Genomic DNA, 15228 nt, shown 5'->3' with positions numbered 1-15228 from the left:
CCACGGCGTAGCCCAGCATGGGGAGCACAGCATTAAAGCTCTGCAGAATAAAAAACAACAGCACAATTATCTCAGACACAGAGAAGTAATTTGGCCAAATCTAACAAATTTCCTCATTAAAACACTCAATAACCTAGGAATAATGGGAATTTCTCAACATAATAAAAGGCATGTATGATAAAACCCATGGCTAGAATCATACTTTGTATTAAAAGACTGTATGCTTTCTCTCTAAAATCAGGAACAGAACCAGGAAGTCCATTCTTGCTACTTCCATTCAACATTGTATTTGAGGTTCTACCAGGGCAGTTAAACAAGAAAAAGAAAGACAAGGCAGTTATATTGGAAAGGAAAATGTAAAACTGTCTCTATTTGTAGATGACATGATCTTGTATATAGAAAATCCAAAGGAATCCACCCAAAAAACTATTAAAACTAACAAAGGAATTCAGCAAGGTTACAGGATATAAGATAAATATCCAAAAATTAATTTTATACAAAAATCAATTGCATTTATACACCCTAGCAAGAAACAATCCAAAAATGAAATTAATAAAATTCCATTTCCAATATCAAAAAGAACAAAATGCATAGGAATAAATTTAACAAAAACAATACAAGATTTATACACTGAAAACTACTCAACATTATTGAGGGAAATATTTTAATGCCAAAATAGACGTAAGTATATCACATGTTCGAGGATTGGAAGACTTAATATTATTAAGATGGAAGTCCTCCCGCAAGTGCTTTACAAATTCAACATTATTTATCAAAAAATGGCTGCCTTTTTTTTTTTTTCCCAGAAATTACCCAACCAAAAGTATAATGCATATGGAAATTACAGGAACCCAGAACTGCCTAAATAACCCTGAAAAAAGGAGGACAAAGTTTGAAAACTCATACTTCCCAATTTTAAATCTTCTACAAAGTAATCAAGACTGTATGGTATTGGCATAAATAAGGATAGACATATAGGACAATAGAATATAATTGACAGTTCAGAAATAAACTAACATTTATGGTTAATTGTATTTTTGACAATATGCAAAAAAATTAAATAGGGAAAGACCAGTCTTTTTGACAAATGATGCTAGGACTAGATATCCACATGTAAAAGAATAGGTTTGGACCCCTACCTCACACCACATACAAAAATTAACTCAAATGTATTATAGATCTAAATCTAAGAGCTAAAACTATGAAACTCTTATAAGAAAACATAGCAGTAAATCTTGACCTTGAATTAGACAATGATTTCTTAGATATGATGCCAAAAGCACAAGCAACAAAAGAAAAATTAGATAGTTAGACTATATCAAAATGAAAAACTTTCATGATTCAAAGCACATCAAGAAAATTAAAAAGATAATTGATAGAATGGGAGAAAAGCAGCTAGTTACCTACAAGAGAGCTCCCATAAGGCTGTCCAATGACTTCTCAACAGAAACTTTGCAGACCAGTAGGGATTGGCAAGAAATATTCAGTGATGAAAAGCAAGGAGCTACAACCAAGATTACTCTACCCAGCAAAGCTATCATAAAATCAAAGGACATATAAAGCACTTCCCAGACCAAAAAAAGCTAAAGGAGTTCGTCACCACCAAACCAGTGTTACAAGAAACATTAAAGGGTCTTCTTTAAGAATAATAATTTAAAACAAAGATAAAAAATACAAATAATAAAATGGCAATAAATACATATCTGTCAACAACTACTTTAAATGCAAATTGATTAAATGATCCAATCAAGAGACATAACAAAACTAGACCATTAAATACGCTGTTTACAAGAGACCCACTTCAGATCAAAAGATACACACAGACGTAAAGAGATGGAAAAATACATCCATGAAAATGAAAACAAACAAACAAAAAGCTGGAGTAGCAATACTTATATCAGACAAAATAGACTTCAAATCAGGCTGTAACAAGAGACATAGAAGGGCCCAGCAACTCCATTTCTGAATTTTTATCTGAAGAAATCCAAAATGCTAAATTAAAGGCATATACATCCATATTTTTATTGCAGCATTATTTATGATAGCCAAGATATGGAATCAACCTAAGTGTCCATCAGTAGATGAATGGATAAAGAAGAGGTGCATATATACAATGGAATATGACTCAGCCATAAAAAAGAATGAAATCTTGCCATCTGCAACAAGATGGATAAACCTAGAGGGTATTATGCTAAATGGAATAAGTCAGACAGAAAAAGACAAATTCCAATTGATTTCACTTATATTGAAATCTCAAAAACAAAATAATGAACGAGCAGAACAGACACAGACCGACAAACACAGAGAACATTTTGATGGTTGCCAGAGGGAAGAGGCGTTGGAGGGATGGGTAAAAAAGGTAAAGGGATTTAGGACTACAAATTGGTAGTTACAGAATAGTCATAGAAATGTAAAGTACAGCATAGGAAATATATTCAATAATATGGTAATAACTATATATGGTATCAAGTGTATACTAGATTTATTAGGGTGATCACTTTATAAGTTATATAAATATCTAATCATGGGGGTTGTACAGCTGAAACTAATTTAATGTTGTACATAAACTGTCAATTTAAACATTAAAAAATAAATAAATGAACAATTACAAATGTTGGTGAAGATGTGGAGAAATTGGAGCCTTCATATGCTCCTAGTGGAAATGTAAATTGGTGCAGCAGATGTAGAAGAGCTTGGCAACATCCCCTCAAATATTTCCTCAAAAAAATAAACTTAGAACTAAATATGTACCATACTAGCAGTTCCACACCTAGGTATATACCCAAAAGAATGGAAAAGATATGCCCACACAGAAACTTGTATACAAAGATTCATAGCAGCATTATTCATAATAGCCAAAAAGTGGGGGGAAATCTAAATGTCCATCAACTGATGAATGAATAAAGAAAACATGATATAGACATACAATGGAATATTATCCATCATTAAAAAGGAATAAAGTACTGATACATACCACAACATAAATGAACCTCAAAGCATGGTAAGTGTAAAAAGCCAGACACAAAAAATCACATATAAAATATTCAGAATAAGCAAATCCATGAAGACAGAAAGTAGATTATTGGTTGCCAGGGTCTGAGAGTAGGATGGAATGGAGAGTAATTGCTACTGGATGTGGGGTTTCTTTATGGGCAATGAAGATATTCTAAAATCTCATTGTGCTAATGGATATACAACTTTGTGAATGTACTAAAAACAACTGTAAATTATATATTTTTAAAGGATGGACTTTATGGTATATAAATTGTATCTCAATAAAACTGTTAAAGAAATAAAAAAATAAAATCAAAGTGACTATATTTAGAAGTAGTAACAACTATATAATCAAGGATAAGAATAAGCATAGCTCTTCCTAAAGTGTTCTTCCTATTGTGATATGAATGGGCCAGCAGAAATTTTATAAATGTTTCTTACATGTCACTATGGCAGGGGGCCTATTTATCAGTCTTGGCAACATCTAAGAACAATTATCTTGAACTAATGGGTTAATAATAGACTTTATATAATTAATTTTGTCATTTATTGTAGTAACTGTTAATAGCATTTACCAACTAGCATGGAAATACAGTCTGGCCATATTTCAGTCTCCACCTATGTATCTATTAAAATGACAAATGCAAAAAAAAAAAAAAAAAAAGATAAAGAAAGGCAAATTATTGGATTGAAAAATGTTTTGGAAAAGAAAAATCCCCCTCCCCAGTGGTTGTTTATAAAATTTTTGACATTTGAGTCATTGCACAACACTTGTGGAGCAAAATACACAAGACATTCTCATTCCCAAAAGCCATAGATTCAAAGCAAGGAAAAACTTAGAATACACTGAACTTTGGCCAACAACGGCAAAATAACTTCACTGAAACAGCTACAAATAAATTAAAACTAAAACTAAGCTAAACTAAACTTCAAATTAGTCAGCTGATACTTTATAGAAACCTTCACAAGTAGCTAAAATCCACCCAACCATGCAAATTGTTGTAAACTTTACACATAACTAAAAGAAACAAAATTTTGGTAAATTGACAGAATTGGTGAATTTCAGCAAATTGATCACTGCGAACTGAAATTCAGAAAACTGTTCTTCTCATCCCAGAGGATGGGAGTCTTCACATTTAAGCCTCTCCATCTGTTCTAGATCCCATCACCTCTGCTGTCTCTGGCTCTTGCTGCTGGAGACAATCTGGAGTGTCCTTTTTTCTTTCCTAGAGTCTCTACAGGGAACGGAAGTCCTGCAGAGCCTGGAAAACATACTAACTCTTGGAAGATCCCAATTCAAATAGTGCTGGACTCTGGCCATTTCTTAATAGTCCTGCTCCCCTTCTCCAGCGCTGGGCTGTACTGAAGGGCTCTAATGACTTGTGGCTTCTCACGAGCATTTGAAAGGGGGACTATGGCTTGGAGCAATCTGAAACCAGGCGCTGTTGCTTCCAGTGCTGCCTCCTGCACTAAGAAGGAACAAATGAAACACAGAGCCAGCAAGAATTGTCAGCCTCCCATCCTGTCATCCACGATCATTGTTCACAAGGCAGCCCTTTGGGTCACCTTTCCTTTCCCATTTGGTCAGTGCCCGCACTGATCTGACCTTCCTTGCCCCTAGTTACTTCGCTCTTCCACCGCTTCCCTGTTTTAGCTCTTCCCATTGTGGATTCACCTCCCCATCTTTCCTGTTCTGAAACCTCTATTTCATGGTGAAAAAACCCTAAACTCTCAACCCCTTTATATACCTCCCGGCCTTCACTTCCTCCTCAGTGCTGTCATGAAATGACCTCCCCTCTTTTTCATCACTTAATTTAGTGTAGCTGGGCCTATATCCTTGTTCTCTCACCGGCATCCTCAGCTCCATGGTCCTTTAGGCCTATGAGCCCACCAGCCGTCATTTCTCTCAACAGTGTCTCCAATTCTTCAACACTTTCCTCAAGATCCCTAACACATTTCCTCCATCTGCCCCATTTTTCACAAAATCTCAACTCCTCCCCAGAGAGAGTGAATCACCAGGTATGGAAGCATCAAACGCCTGCCCTGTCCACATTCCTCCCACATTGCATCAAACTCCTGCCCTGTCCACATTCCTCCCACATTTGCCTTCATAGCCCCCTCACACATACACTGATCTGCATCCTCACCCACCTTCCCTATCAGTCTCGAAGGAGGTAGTGCCTCTCTTCTGTTAAAGATCAATCCCTTCTCATAGTCCTGGTTGTCTTCAGTCCCTCCTCCCTCCTCCGGGCCCTTGCTCCACTAGCCATTGCCTGCCCATTAGCTCCTTAGCCGTGGTGTTAAACCGTGTCCTGCTGCTTTCCTGTAGCAACTCTCCCCAATCCTTCCACTCCCGACTCCTCCCCCCAGCCCCCTGTTACCTACCTTCTCTCTCTTTTCTTACGACACTCACTTAGTAGTGGCCCTTTACTCTGCTGTCTCCCTAACATTCTTTCTTAATTCTGAAGTAGCCCTTTCACGTCAGTCATTCATGTAACAAATATTGATTGAACATCACCTATGAGCAGGCACAGCACGTATGTGCTACAGTGGTGAACAAAACAAGCTTACTGTTTAGAGGAGCACATAGACATTTAATCAAATACTCACATGCCAGAAACTTGCAACTGTGACAACTGCCACAAAAGAGAAGTACTAGGCACTCTGAGAACCTATCACGTGGGGATTAGACCTCATCAGAGGGGTCAGGGAAGATAAGATGTCTGTGATGGAGTGATTCTTCAGCTGAGACCTGAAGAGCAAATGAGAGGTCACTTAACAGAGGAAGGGACCAAAGCATGCCCTGGGGAAGGGGACAAGTTTATGCAGTAGCATTTTTAAGAATCAGTGTGAAAAAAATTAAAAAATAAAAAGAATCAGTGTGAATGGGAGCTGCCATCTTCTTAAATGATCTTGCCTTCTGCTCCCAAGATTAATCTGGATGGGCACAGGAGTCAATCCAGGCCATCTGGAGGCTTTCCTCAGGATTTCTGAATTTGTTGGTATTGGTATAAGGCTTATCTAACTGTTGTCATTTTTTAACTAAGTACATAATAATATTGATTTTAAAGTTAGTTTAAAACACCAGGAGGGCCCTGCAGGGCGTGGCTCAGCGGTTGAGCATCGACCTAGGATCCAGGAGATGGGGGTTCGATTCCCGGTCAGGGCAAATGCCCCGGTTGCGGGCTAGGCAGCTGATCAATGACTCTCTTATCATTGATGTTTCTCTCTCTCTCCCCCTCCTTTCCTCTCTCTGAAATCAATACAGATATGTTAAAAAAAACAAAAAAACAAAAAACAAAAAACAGGATGGAGAAGAGACAAGTCTTCCAAACAGAAGTATTTCAAGTAATATATCACATATTATGTTATAATATATATCATACTTCCCCCCTCCAGGAGCTGGAGCTTGGACTCCCCCTCCCTGAGCATTGGACTTAGAGACTTACTTCCAAAGAACAGAATACGGAAAAAGGAAAAAAATGTAGCTTTACAGTGGAGAGACTTGGCAGACACAATCTTAACCAAGTGCTTAAAGTTAACATCACCAGTGATAATTTATGTTGATACGATGTAATGAGAAGGGCACTTCACCGCTATGGCTCTCTTTCTTCCCAGTCTAAGGGACATTCTACAAACGCCTGGCAAGTACTATTCAAAACTGCGAAGGTCATAAAAAAAAAAAAAAAAAAAGGAAAAGTATAGAAACTGTCACAGACCAGAGGAGACTAACTAAACATGATGACTGCATGCAGTGTGGTACCCTGGGATAAAAAAAAGACATTGGTGAAAAAACTGGAGAAATCAGAATAAAGTTTACTTAATAGTGACATACCAAAATTAACCTCTTAATTTTGAAAGATGTATCATAATTATTTAAGATGTTATCATTAGAGGAAACTAGGTGAAGGGTATATGGGAGCCCTCATATCATCTTTGAAAATTTTCTATAAATATAAAATTACTCCAAAGTAAAAATCTAAAACATCAATAGGAGAGAATGAAGCAAAATAAATTAAAATGAAAAACAGAAACTAGAGACACTGAAAAAGTCTTGACAGGTATTTGAGTTTCTGGTTCCATTTGCCAGGGATCTCCCAGGTTTGGTTATCTAGACCAACAAGTCTACCCTTCTTTCCCACACTAATTCAACCAGGTTTCTTTCACATGCAATGAGTTTTCACTCCTACACACTGTCACTACTGTTTTACTATCACTTTCTCCTTACCTCACTGTGGCCTGGTTTCTTTTCCCTCTTCTCTTTCTTTTATTTTCTTAGCAAATTTCACTTATACAATAAAGTATTATCAACTATAGTTACTATAGTTACCAGGTTATACATTAGCTCCTCAAACCTTATTCACCCTATAACTGAAAGTTTGACTTTTTTTTTTTTTTTTTTTTTACCAATCCCTCCTCATTTCCTCCAACCTCTGCCCTTGGCAACTATTTTCTGTTCCTATGAGTTTGACTTTATTATATTTTATTTTTTTGAAGATTTCACATATAAGTGACACTGTGCAGTATTTGTCTTTCTCTATTTGGCTTAGTTCAGTTAGCACAATGCCTCCAGATTCATCCAAATTGTCACAAATGGCAGGATTTCCTATTTTTGAAGGCTGCATAATATTCATATATATATCACATTTTCTTTATCCATTCATCTTTTGACAAGTACAAGTTGTTCCCATGTCTTGGTTTTTGTGTATAATGCTGCAATGAGCATGAGGTGAAGATTATCTCTTCAAGATAGTGATTTCATTTCCTTCGAGTATATATATACCCAAAAGTGGGATTGCTGGATCATACAGTTCTATTTTTAATTACTTGAGGAATCCTCACACTGTTTTCCATGATGGATATACCAGTTCACGTTCCCAACAACAATGTGCAAGGGTTCACTCTTTCTTCACATCCTCACCAGCATTCGCTATCTTGTGCGTGTGCGTGTGTTTTAAATAATATACATCTTAACAGGTGTGAGGTGATAGCTCATTGTGGTTGATTTTTATTTCTCTGATGATTAGTGATGTTGCACATCTTGTCTTGTACCTGTTGACCATTTTGTATATCTTCTTTGGAAAAATGTGTATTAAAGTCCTGTGCCTATTTTTTTCATTGGGTTACCGGTTTTTTGCTATTGAGTTGTATGAGTTCCTTGTATATTTTGAATAGTAATCCCTTATCGGACATGTGATTTGCAGATATTTTCTCCCATTCCGTAAGTTCTCTTTTCTTTTCTCTTTTATTGTTTCCTTTGCTTTCGGTGTCAAATTCAAAAAATCATTGCCAAGATGAGGAGCTTATTGCCAATGTCCAGGAGCTAACCCCCTACAATGAAGTTCCAGTTTTAGTTTCAGGTCTTCCGTTCAAGTATTTAGTCTACTTTGGGTTGATTTTTGTGTACGGTGTAGGATAGTGGTCCAGTTTCAGTCTTTTGCATGTGGATATCCCGTTTTCCCAACACCATTTATTAGCTCCTTTGCTGAAAATTAATTCATATGCATGGGTTTATTTCTGGACTCTACCCTGTTCTATGTGTTTATTTCTATTACTGTTTTTTATTACTATAACTTTATAATATAGTTTGAAATCAGGAAATGTGATATCTCTAGCTTTGTTGTTCTCCTCCTCTCTTTTGATCCCTAAGACCATCATCTATATCCTAACTCCAAAATCTAATGGAAGTCTCATCTTACTGTGGTATTTTTTTACTCTGTTGGCAACTCTCATTCTAGCAGATATTTCTTTTGGTGGCTTCTGTGATAATACTCTATTAACATCTTCATTTCTTACCATGTTGGCTGCTTCTTCCCAATCCCCTTCAAGGCTCTTCTTTTGTTACTGCCCTTAAAGGCTACCCAGACCCTCTTCTCACTACATGTTCTCCATAGGTGACTACATCCATTCTCGTGGCTCCACCTAACCACCTATAGACTGATGGCTCCAGCATATGTCTCCTCAGCTCAACCATCTCTTCTCATTTCCAAATTTTATACTCCAGCACCTACTAGACATCTTCATTTGGATATGTCACATACAACTTAGATTCACCATATCTAACAACAAATTCATTATCTTTTCTACATTCTTGCAAGCTTGTTCCTTCTTTGTTTCCCCAACCTCATGAGTAACATCACTAATGTAAGACCCAGAAACAAAGAAGACATCTTAGGATCGTCCTATGCCACCATTCCTCACTTCTAGTCAGCCACCAAGTGTTGCAGTTTTATCTACTTCTCCTCTTTTCTTTTTCTTTTAATATATCTTTTTATTGATTTCAGAGAGAGGAAGGGAGAGGGAGAGAGACAGAAACATCAATGATGAGTCATTGATCAGCTGCCTCCTGCACGCCCCCTACTGGAGATCGAGCCTGCAACCTGAGTATGTGCTCTGACCGAGAGTCAAACAGAGATCTCCTTGATCATGGGTTGATGCTCAACTGCTGAGCCATGCTGGCTGGACCCTCTTTTCTTTTTTAAAAAATATATTTTTATTAATTTTTACAGAGAAGAAGAGAGGAGGAGAGAAACATCTATCTGCTACCTCCTGCACACCCCCTACTGGGGATCAAGCCCACAACCAGGTAATCGAACCAGCAACATCTTGGTGCATGGGTCGATGCTCAAGCACTGAGCCATACCAGTTAGGCTATTACTCCTCTTTTCTAATCCTACTATCACTAACTTAGTTTAGATCCTCAATATAAGCTGGGCAATTGAAAGTGACTCCTATCTGATTCCCTTTGATCTTTAATATTGCAGCCAAAATGATGTCAATATCACACAACCTGGTCATTGTGCTTTCGTTGTTAAGTAAACCTTTCAATAGTTCCTCAGAGCCTGGGCCCTTGCATGACATATAATATCCTCCATGATTTGGCCCTATTTACCTTTTCTGCTTCCTCCTTTCACACTAGCCTATATGCCCTACTCTCCAGCCAAGTCGATCTACTCAGGACCACTACTATCACTTGTATACCAACCTCCATGACCAGAAGCTATTTTCTTTCATGTCCTTGATTTTGAACATGGTGCTGTTTATTTTGCCTGAAGGTCTTTTATCCAACTTCTCCCTCTGCTACGCTCCTACTTATCCTTCAAGATCAAGTTCTAGTGTCATCTTTGTGACACCTTTTGCTAATGTGCCACCCCTAGACTGGGTTAGGAATCCCCTCTGCCCACAATCCCATGCTTTCCTCTCTTATTACACTTCCCAATGCTAATTTGCAGATCTGTCTTCACAGCTTACTGTGAGCTCCTCAGTCATATCTTAACTATGTATTTTAAGTATAATGCTGGCAGGCAGTGGACACTTACATGTGTCTTCAATAAATGAATAAAGCAATAAAATACATTTAGGTCAATTATAGCTCAATAAAAGAAAAAGGAAAAAAAACATTTAGGTTCTCCTGTTTTTAAAACTCTCTGGCCTCCTAAAACACCCTCCCCTTCCCCCTAATGCAGACCTCTCTCGTTCCCTGTAGTCAAGCCTCTTTAAAGAATGGTCTCGCCCGGCCAGGCATGGCTCAGGGGTTGAGTGTCAACCTAGGATCCAGACGATCAGGGTTCAATTCCCAGTCAGGGCACATGCCCGCGTTGCGGGCTCGATCCCCAGTCGGGGGGGTGCAGGATCACGCCGAACAATGACTCTCTCTCATCATTGATGTTTCTATCTCTCTCTCTCCCTCTCCTTTCCTTTCTCTGAAATCAATAAAGATATATTAAAAAAAAAAAAAAGAATGGTCTCTACTCTCCATCTTCAGTTCCCTTCCCCTCACTAGTTTGCACCCCTGCCACTCCAACTGTCCCCATTGTCTCCAAGGTCACCAATGGTTGCCCTCTCATCAAACCCAATGGATACCTTTCAGCCCTTACCTCCCTGGCCTCCCCTGTGTCATTTGGTCCTGATGACCACTCCCTGCTTCATGGCTTCTTTATTGGCCCTTCCCTTGGCTTCAGTGACACCATGGGCCTCCCTTCCTTTCTTCTCCCATTCTGGCCATTCCTTCTCACTTTCCTTTGAAGGTTGCTCCTCCTCAACCTTTAAATGTTGGGCCTCCTCCAGTTTTAGACCCTCTCGTCTCTCCAGTGTGCATACTGTCCCTGGGCAACCTCATTCATTCTCTTAGCTTCACTTACCATTTGCCACATGTACCAGATGTAAAGCTACCCAAACCTAAGGTGGTTCCTCATTTTTCCAACCAGAAAATCCAAACCTGAAAATTTAAGTTTCCTTCTATTACTTAGTGGACCATTTCAGCCGCCTTACACATTTTCCAGAGTGGGTGACCTTCTCTTCAGTCACGTGAAGAGCGTGGGAGAGAACACAGCACAATTTGAACCCACACATGATGCAGTCACTGGAAACTTTATCCAAAGTCACAAGTCCCATTTGCATCACACTAGGGCAGTGGTTTTTGGCAGGAGTCCTGCAGGAGTATATTCATGACCTCTAAAAATCACGTAATGGATTGCCTTTTTAAAATAATTTTTTTTAATTGTTAATTTTTTTTACTCATACAGAAAAGGGCATAAGTCACCAGTGTTTGGCTCAATGAATTGTCACCCTCGAATCAAGAAATAGAACATTTCTAGCATCTCAGAAACCCCTCCCAAATACTACGGTATGGCTTTTTAAAGCAATCTTTTAAAAGTGTATTAGAGACATCCAACATATGCAGTTGTGAGGTCATACTACCAGGAATAGTTACCAAAGTTGTGTTAAATTACTTTGACTGTGGATTCTGTAGCACACGACCGATACAAGCATCCGAAATAGTATTGTTTGGGATATTTCAGGTTAATGGGTCTTGCCCAAACAGTAAAAATAGTATTCACTGAGCACTTAAAATGTGCCAGGCTCATAGTTTACATATATTAAATAATTTAACCTTTATCTCCACTTCATAGACGAGAAAACCGAAGCAGAGACAGGTTAAGTGACTTTCCAAAAGCCACACAGCTTGAAAATGGCAGAGTCTGGACCCAAGCCATGCAGTCTGGCTCCAGAGTCCACAAGCTTAGTCACCATACCATACTGCCCTATCCAGTGGTTTGTTGTTCAAAATAAAAAGTAAATGAGAGCAAACCCTGTAATATAAGAGACTTTGTAAGAACTCAAATATAAGGTTACTCCCTCTTTCCTGAGGGATGATTTTGGAAAAACAAAAAGGAAAAACCTCACCCTATATTCAAGCTTATTTGCAGATGACTCCCAAATATTTACGTCCATCTCAGACTGCTCTTCTAAACTGCAGACCTACCTTACCCAACAGGCACTTCAAAGTCAGCAGCCCAAATGGAAAGTCATCATCTTTCCATAGCATCTCCCTACAAACCCCTCCCCCTCCTCTTGTCTAGCACAGTGAATGTCACCACCACCCACCCAGCTGCTCAAGCCAGAGGCCTGGGTCTTACCAAGGACTCCAGCCTCTCCTTTACTCCTCTTGTTCAAAATCCCTTCTGCTTTAACTGAAACTTTGTTCTCTCCCCGCAGGAGTTCCTGATTTCTTTGTAGCTCTTGAATAAGTCTCAAGTCCAGAATACCTTTGGACTGACACCTACTCACAGTCATAAGGACAGAAGGGGAGGGGTCAAAACTCTTCCAGGCCCAGGGCAGCGCGGCTGGGCCCTTGAGTTGAGTGTTGACCTGGGATCCAGGACATCTGGGTTAGTTTAAATCGGGACCTGGGATCCAGGACATCTCGGTTAGTTTAGATCCCTGTCAGGGCACCAGGCTCGGTCCCCAGTGAGGGGCATGCAGGAGGCAGCGGATCAAGGACTCTCTCATCGTTGATGTTTCTCTCTCTCTCCCTCTCCCTTCCTCTCTCTGAAATCAATAAAGACATATTTAGAAGGAAAACAAAACACCACACCAAACTCTTGGAGTTCTTCAGTCCTCTCTGCCTCTGTCTTAACTCACTTCTCCCCATTTTCTTAACCAAGTTGGCCCCTCAAGCCCCCTTCCCACCTCCCTGCCCAGTTTCCATTTCACTTTCCGTTTTCTGGGGCATTGGTGGGTTAGACCACCATCCCCAAATCTCTTTGTTCCAATGCCCTCCAATCTCTAGCTTCAAATTTGGGAAGAAAGAGGAAGTTAGGGAAAGTGCACTAGGCAATGAAAAGGGGTAAACAGAAGTGACGGCGGAGGGAACGGAGGGATTAAGAAGGAAGAAGGGGACCGGGGAGCGCAGGGACCGGAGGGGGGCCGAAGGGGACCGGGAGAGGGCGGGAGGGGGAAACGGGGCGGGGGGGGCACAGGAAGAGGGGGTTGGGGAGGAAGGGAAAGAGAAGAGATGGGGAAAGGGGGCAGAGACAGGGAAGGCAGGGGGGCGCAAAGAGAAGAGTTGGGGGGCCAGGGCCGCGGAGAAGGGATGGAGAAGGGGGAGAAGCGGGCGGGGGGAGCCAGAGGAGACTAGAGAGAAAAGGGCTGGGAGGGAGGAGGGTTGGCGAGAGAGTCGGCCCGCGAGGGAGAAGAGGGGACGGAGGGGGAGCAGGGGTGGGAGAGGTGGAGGGGACGCGGCGAGGGGACGCAAAGAACGGGATGGGAGGCGGCGACGGGGCGCGGTGACCCGGCGAAGGGAAGAGAGCTGGGACGCGCAGGGCAGGGGCCGGATCCGGCGCCCGGGACAGGGGCCGGGAAGTCGAGGGGCGGGGGAGGCGGGCGGGTGCCGGGGGCGCCGCGCACCGAGCGCGGGTGCGAGCGAGGGCGGGGGCTCCGCGGGCGCAGGGGCGGGGGCTCGGGTTACCGCGCGGAGGGCGGGGGAGGGGACGGGAGGGGAGGGGAGGGGAGGGGAGGGGGCGCGGGGCCGCGGCGGCGGAGCTCGCATCCTCCGCGGGGCAGCTGTGGAGGAGGCGGCGCCCCTGCGGCGGTGGTGGCGGCGGCGGACCGACCGACCGACGGCCAGGCGCGCGAGGACCGACGGCAGTCTTCCCGGAGCTGATCGCGGGCCCGGGGACAGCAGCGACGGCCAATGCGCGGCCCCAGGCCCCGCGCGGGCGGGCGCTGCCCCGGGGGCTGACCGCGGCCGGACGGCGCCCCTGGACCGGGCGAGAGAGCCCGCGCCGCGCGGAGGTCAGTGCCCGCCGCCGTCTGGCCGCTTCGGCCGCAGCCGCCGGGCCGGGCCGGCCTCTCCCGGGCGGCGGCGGCGGCGGCGCAGCCGGGGGCTTTGTTCTGAGCCGGAGACAATGGGGGAGGGGGGGCCGGGGCCTGCGGGACGGGGGCGAGCGTGACTGTGAGCGCGGGGGCAGGGCGGGGGCGTCTTTGTGCGCGCGTGTCCTCGAGCCCGGGGGTGTGCTGGGCGAGGGTGCGGGGGTGCGGGGCGCGGCCAGGGCGTGTGTCCGCCCCGAGTGGGAGCGCGGCGGCGGTGCGTGCGTGTCACTGGGAGGTTGTGTGCTGCGTGTCTGCTGGCTGCGTGTGTATGTGCGTGTCACTCCCAGGGCGTGTGGGTTAGAATGAGTGTGTCATGGTGAGCGAGTTCCTGTGAGGGGCTGTGTGTGTGTGTGTTGCTGCCTCTGTGGGAGCCATGTGTCAGAATGTGCAGGACTGGGTGTGTGACAGAGACGAACTGAGACAGAGACAAAGAAACAGGGGGAAGAAGTAAAGAGAAGCGGGGCAGAGACAGGCAGAGCCTGAAGTGGAAGCTGGTCACCCCAGGTGGGTGTTCTGAGTTTGTGTCCAGGCACCTGGATCAGAATCCTGAGCAGGGGACAGAAGGAGGTCACCACAGGCCTCGTTCCACGTGGAGGGGGTGGGGAGAGGGAGATCTAGAAGCACAATGAACTCAGTGTGGCGTGGGCTGGGCCCGCAGCCATGGGGTCATAGGCCAGAAAAATATTGTTGCTTATGTCAACTCCTCAAATACCCACAGGGGACACAGTCATAGCCCTACTCAACCCACAGGGGACACAGTCCCGGGCAACACACATTATTCACAGGAGATGCCTTCAAAGCCGTCACACACCCCCAGGAAGCACTGTCAGACCCAACACACACCTATGGAAGATGCTCTCAGGACAACGCCCACCCACGGCAGAAAGGATACAACCAATACATCCCCACAGGATCATTGTCAAGACCAACACATACCGTGGGAGGCACCGTCACAGCAATACACAGCTACTGGAATCACTGTCACAGTCAACCCACCATCTAGGTTATACTTACTTCATCAGAGCCGCGCATACAATACAGATGTCCCAGACACCTGACACTAACAGGAGACTGTATTGC

The 15228-nt window shown here is 43.0% G+C and overlaps 1 protein-coding gene across 1 annotated transcript in view; it reads left to right on the top strand.

The window, feature by feature from the left end:
- The first annotated feature begins 13807 nt into the window (after positions 1–13807).
- Positions 13808–15228, top strand: part of DCHS1 (dachsous cadherin-related 1) — a 32578-nt gene continuing 31157 nt past the window's right edge. The window contains exon 1 of the mRNA XM_081154999.1: positions 13808–14070. The gene's annotated coding sequence lies outside the window, so the exon portion shown is untranslated. The remainder of the gene's footprint in view (positions 14071–15228) is intronic.

This window comes from Miniopterus schreibersii (genome assembly GCF_964146895.1).
Source record: "Miniopterus schreibersii genome assembly, chromosome: 12".
NCBI classification, from domain to species: Eukaryota; Metazoa; Chordata; class Mammalia; order Chiroptera; family Miniopteridae; genus Miniopterus; species Miniopterus schreibersii.
This window is presented reverse-complemented; position numbering and strand designations above follow the sequence as displayed.